This window comes from Etheostoma spectabile, unplaced genomic scaffold (assembly GCF_008692095.1).
Source record: "Etheostoma spectabile isolate EspeVRDwgs_2016 unplaced genomic scaffold, UIUC_Espe_1.0 scaffold280, whole genome shotgun sequence".
Taxonomy (NCBI): domain Eukaryota; kingdom Metazoa; phylum Chordata; class Actinopteri; order Perciformes; family Percidae; genus Etheostoma; species Etheostoma spectabile.
Window position 1 is genome coordinate 1,746,358 of NW_022605578.1, and position 5,187 is coordinate 1,751,544.

The following is a 5,187-nucleotide window of genomic DNA, read 5'->3' on the forward strand; positions in this document are numbered from 1 at the left end:
CTGCCTTTGAGAAAATGAAAGCTCAGATGGGCTGGTTTGGGATGGGCTGGTTTGAGAAGACGGGGAACTTGGTGATGGATCTGTAGTTGAACGGTATTCCGCGTCAAGGATCTATGAGTAGACGAGCGGAGAATATTGAGGGGAAAGGTGGTCAACTTCATTTTTAAACATTTTTTACCCATTTTTGTCTCCAGGAGAGAGACAGAAGACATGGGTTGACATATTACATTTCACAGAGCAAACTAGATCTGGTTAATATGTGTGTTCTAGAAGACACACTTATTAACCTTCTCTCTGCCAGCTCTACTCAAATGTAGGCTATTTTGATTATTTGTATACAATATATTGATTTTGTTTTAGATTTTTTGCTGTGTTTTTGGATGAGATGATAACTAATGACCACAAGACACTAAATAGGATAGGAAAATCAACTCACCACTGTGTGAACTCTTCTCCTGCTGTTGATTCTGCTGACTGGCCTGTCAAGGTTTTCAAATGTAAACATCAAAGAAAATACTGAGTATAACCATGTTGGATCTTTGCAAAGACAAGAAAAGTTAACAGACTAGTAATCATGATTCTGCACTCACTGTTGCTGAAAACCTCAATCATGCTAATCGTAAGAAGGTTATGACTTACGCCAACACAACATATTGCCTGTGCCAGAAAGGAAATAGACTGTCTTGATCACTGCTGTACGCCATTCAAAACGGCGATAGAGAATTGGTACCCACATGAGTGTTACGATCTTCTATGGAACAGTCTCGCTGTGTTGTGTGTGAAGCTGCGTCTGCATATGGTGAAACCAGACCGAATAAGGGCAAACACACTGACATCACGGACAGATACACAAGCAGCCCTATACAACGCACAGTGGGTAAGACGGAGGAATAGCGTCAGAAGCAATGCAAAATTAGCTAAATTTAGCATTCAGCTCCGAGCTCAAAATTAGTGCCTCACTCGACGCCAAACTAACGGCATTCATAGCTAAACTACATCACAACAAAAATACAGTAAAATAAAACATTGTGTGGTGGCCTTTAAAACTTTTTGGCTAAGATTGTCTCTGCAGCGTTTAACGTGCGACTTAACACAGCAGTTATTAGGAGTTCTGCTGTAGATTACCCAGAATTCGTTACTTTTAGTGTGAAGGTGACGCCAGCAGACGGCGCTGTTCCCATTTATGCAGGAATTTAACTGAACCTATATACAACCCGTTACATGAGGACGATTGTCTACCAGTTTGCAAATGCGCATTAGTCTGAACCTCAGTTCATACTTGATTTCCAAGGGATGTTATCATCTGTGCAGACCACATTGCCTCTGCACACAATTCAATAGAACTAATCAACTAACCAAATCAGATAACTAAACCAATCAGAGTGACAGAGAACGAGAAATAGGTAGTGAGGAACTTGGTACATATTTGATTTTCACTGACTGTTTGACAGTTTTAGCAGAGTTTTTGTGAGCCTGGTGCGTTGCGCTGGACAGAGAATGCAAGTTATGTCCAGTATATCTACGCTAAAGCGTGGCGCTCCTCTGTCAGTCATTGTTTCAAACCCGCCCCATATGAGATAAATGTAATTGGCCCATCCCATCCAGGCTCCAAACAATTACATCTTAGTATATAGGTCTGGTGGCTAGAGTGTGCTTATGAACAGTTTGTTATGCAATAGTACAGTGCTTTTGTCACACACACACACACACACCCATAGCACTTCAGTATGCAGTGCAGCACAAAATGCCTGTGTGACTCTACTGTCATCTTCTAATTAATACATGAGTGTGTTTGTGTGTATAATCCGAGTCATGTGTGCTTCACTGACTGCACTGTTTAGCTTCCCAACCAAACACCAAACAAAGTGCTTCCATTAAAGTACTTTTGTACAAACTGACATTTAGATGGAACATGTCGCTTGCTCTCTGTCTTTGTCTCAGCTGATGTTTCTGTCTCTCTGCAGTAACTCTTGTCATCTTTGTGTTAGAAGGTTCTCAGGCGTGTTGTAGTCCTAAAAGTCTGATTTGGCTGTCTATCAGAATGTTCATGGCTGATTTCTTCAATTTTGAAAATTGTCCATGTATCATTGTATGGTTTACTGTCTTTCAACTAGTTATCATGGGTTTTGTAAACGTATCCACTGATTTACAGACATTTCTTTCAAGTCTCTTTCTCTAAGTCAATGGGGGAAAAGTCTTTTGAGCCCCATGGCATCACGTAACAGACGAGGAAGTTGCAATTCAGTTGACCTGCAATTGCGGGTGAAGCAGTGAGGTAGCTAACGAGATTAGCAATGGATTAATTTCATTTGAATGTCAGCATACCAATGCCATGCCCTAGAACTGAGACCGCTAAATGGAATGCGACCATCATTAATGCTATTAAATAGACCTTTAGACTGTGTTTCTTCCTGTATACATGTCCTCTGTGAAAACTGCTTATTTGCAGCGCAAATGGTAGCTGACATACAACAGTGTGAACGGACTGAATAGGTGGGGGCAATTAAAAATTATGAGCTGTTTGTGTTTTATCCTTGTCAGATACCCATATCATAGCTAAACATAATATTATTACATATGTTTTTATGTATGTGCCAGGACACCCAAGAAAGCAGCCGTATGGACACTGTGTGGATTATAAATTTCAAGACAATTGAGTTGATTGTTCAGCTCAAGTTCAATTTCCTGCTACAAAATAAATAAGAAAGCGTGAAACCTGTTATAGATTGTGATATTAGTTGTGTGAAGAAAACAGAAGATACTGTATGCTGTACCGTATGTTATTTCACAGCGGGGCAGCATGAAAAACGTATTTTAATTAACATCCCTCATTCATGGTCTTAATAATTGACTTTCCATTCTTTGAAAAGCATTCATCCATGGTGTAGAAAAGAGGTATTTACAGGAACAAGATGAAATGGCTACAGTTGGTAAATAAACTCCACAGACAGTTCAGTTCGTAGGCTCACAGTTTGCTGAGGGGAGAAATACCATTAACAAGTACCAACATACAGCAAGCAAATCGCAATTCAGTCTGATAATCAAGCTACAACATGACAACTTCGGACACATCTGGCAGCATTAAATATCTTTACAGTAGTGGGGTTTCCATCAATGTGGTTTAATGCGCATTTTGAAGTATTGCATTAGAAAATGTTGATGAAAAGGGCAAAATTCCAAAACATTGTCCTCAAATTCCCCAAAACGTTTCTATGCTCGCTTGAGGTGGTTCTTGCCTTTTTCTAAAAAAAAAAAGTCAATGCGTAAAATGGGAGATGGAAACAGCTTTGCCGAATACGTTGTAACATAGCAAACGTGTAACTCACATGACTATAGTCCCGGTATACATCGGATTGGGGAAGGATTGGGATAAGGATCCCATCCAGTGCGCTTGTTGCACAAGGTGTGTAGTGGAGTTGGCAGGCAGTCATTTGTGTTGCCCGGGACGTGCTGCTGTTGGAGACAGGATGTTCTTTCAGCTTAAGTGTCCAACAGTGTAGTGGCAGTGCAGGAAATGTTCCACACTGGGGAAAACTACTACTACTACGTCACCTATTTTATTGTATACTATAAAAAGCGGCACCTCTGATTCATAACTTAATAACTTTAGAATAAGAACGAGTAGAAACATACCGTCTGCAGCTAAAGACTAACGCTCCGGGCTTCATTGTGGGGTCTTTGGTGTCTTTCTAGCCTTTACAGGAGGTTTTCTATCTAGCCTGGAACCCTTTTTTCTGGGTCGTTCAGCAATAAATCCAAACTCTTACATCCAAGATTTATCCACTTGTTGTCCATAATTTATCATTTTTTTGGTCATTGCTGCTGCTAACTTTGATGCTAGCACACAAGTCAGAATAGTGAGATGTGAACAAAAATATATAAGAGAACTGTTTTAGACAACAAAGATGATTGTGGGAGACTCGGCACAGCATTGCTGAGTCCTTGAAGGCAATGCTGTAACCTTTTCGTTTGTTTGCATGTGTGATTGGTCCCTTGTCTTGTGTCTGTCTGTTTGTGTGTGTGTCTGTTTGTGTGTCTGTTTCTGCATGTGTTGTTTTGTCTCCTTCCCTCCTGTTTTTCCACTCTGTGATTTTATGGCCCTGGGACGCGTTCCTATGTCCCAGTGTGTTGTTTGTAACTGTTCATGAATGTTATATTCACATTATTATTTTTTCTGAATAAAAATAAAAATTTGATCACAAAAAAAATGATTGTATAGTATTCCTGTGTGTGTGACATAAATAAATATGACATTATTATTTGATTATTGGCATGTGAATGTCATGAGGGCAAAAGCATCTGGAAAGGAGCGTCTGGTAACCAATAAACTGGTTAACTGAATAAATATAAAGGAATTCCAAACATTGGAGAAAAAGAAATTAGATTTCCTTTTTGGTTTCTGCTTTAAATTATCTGAGGATTTGGGAGGTGTTGGAGAGAGGGGCTCCTCAGTAACTGAAATCCTGGCAACGCACCAAATAACGTTAGTACAGGGGGAGTGACATGCTGCAGATGGATGGGAAATAGTTTTAACATGACTTTGAAATCCACATCCACTGCGCCAAATAGTTAGCTCGTCCTGGTTTCCTAACTGCGACGCCAGTTAGGTACTTAGCTTCAACTTCATGGAGACGGCTTAAGTTAATGTTAGCTGCCCTACAGCTGTCAGTTAGCTTCGACTTCATATATTACCTTCTAACAGCTGTATTCTTAGTAACATAACAATCTACAAGAAACAGGTTGCTTATAAATCAATAAAATAGTAGTGGCAGCACCGTTTGGTTAGTTATCAATGCCATTAGCATTGTGGCTAACACTATTGGTTTGCGTGGTGGAATATAACGTAAACAGAGAGCAGCTTGCCAGAAATGCAATGCGCCATTACATAGGTCCCCTTCAAGGCCAGGCTTATGCAGGAAGTCCCTCTAGTGGACAGAGTAAGATAATTTGTTTATTAGTCCCCAATGGGGAAATTACTGCACTACACTCTGTGTACACACTTTTTGTTAGTACTCACACACAGGCCTGAAATACACACACATGCTCAGGACCTATACATAGAGAGATGTCAGAGTGAGTGGGCTGCCAGCTGAACCAGCGCCCTGAGCGGTCGGGGGGGGTATGGTGCCTTGCTCAAGGGAGGTGAACTGGCATCTCTGCAGCCACCAATCCACGCTCCCAACTTTT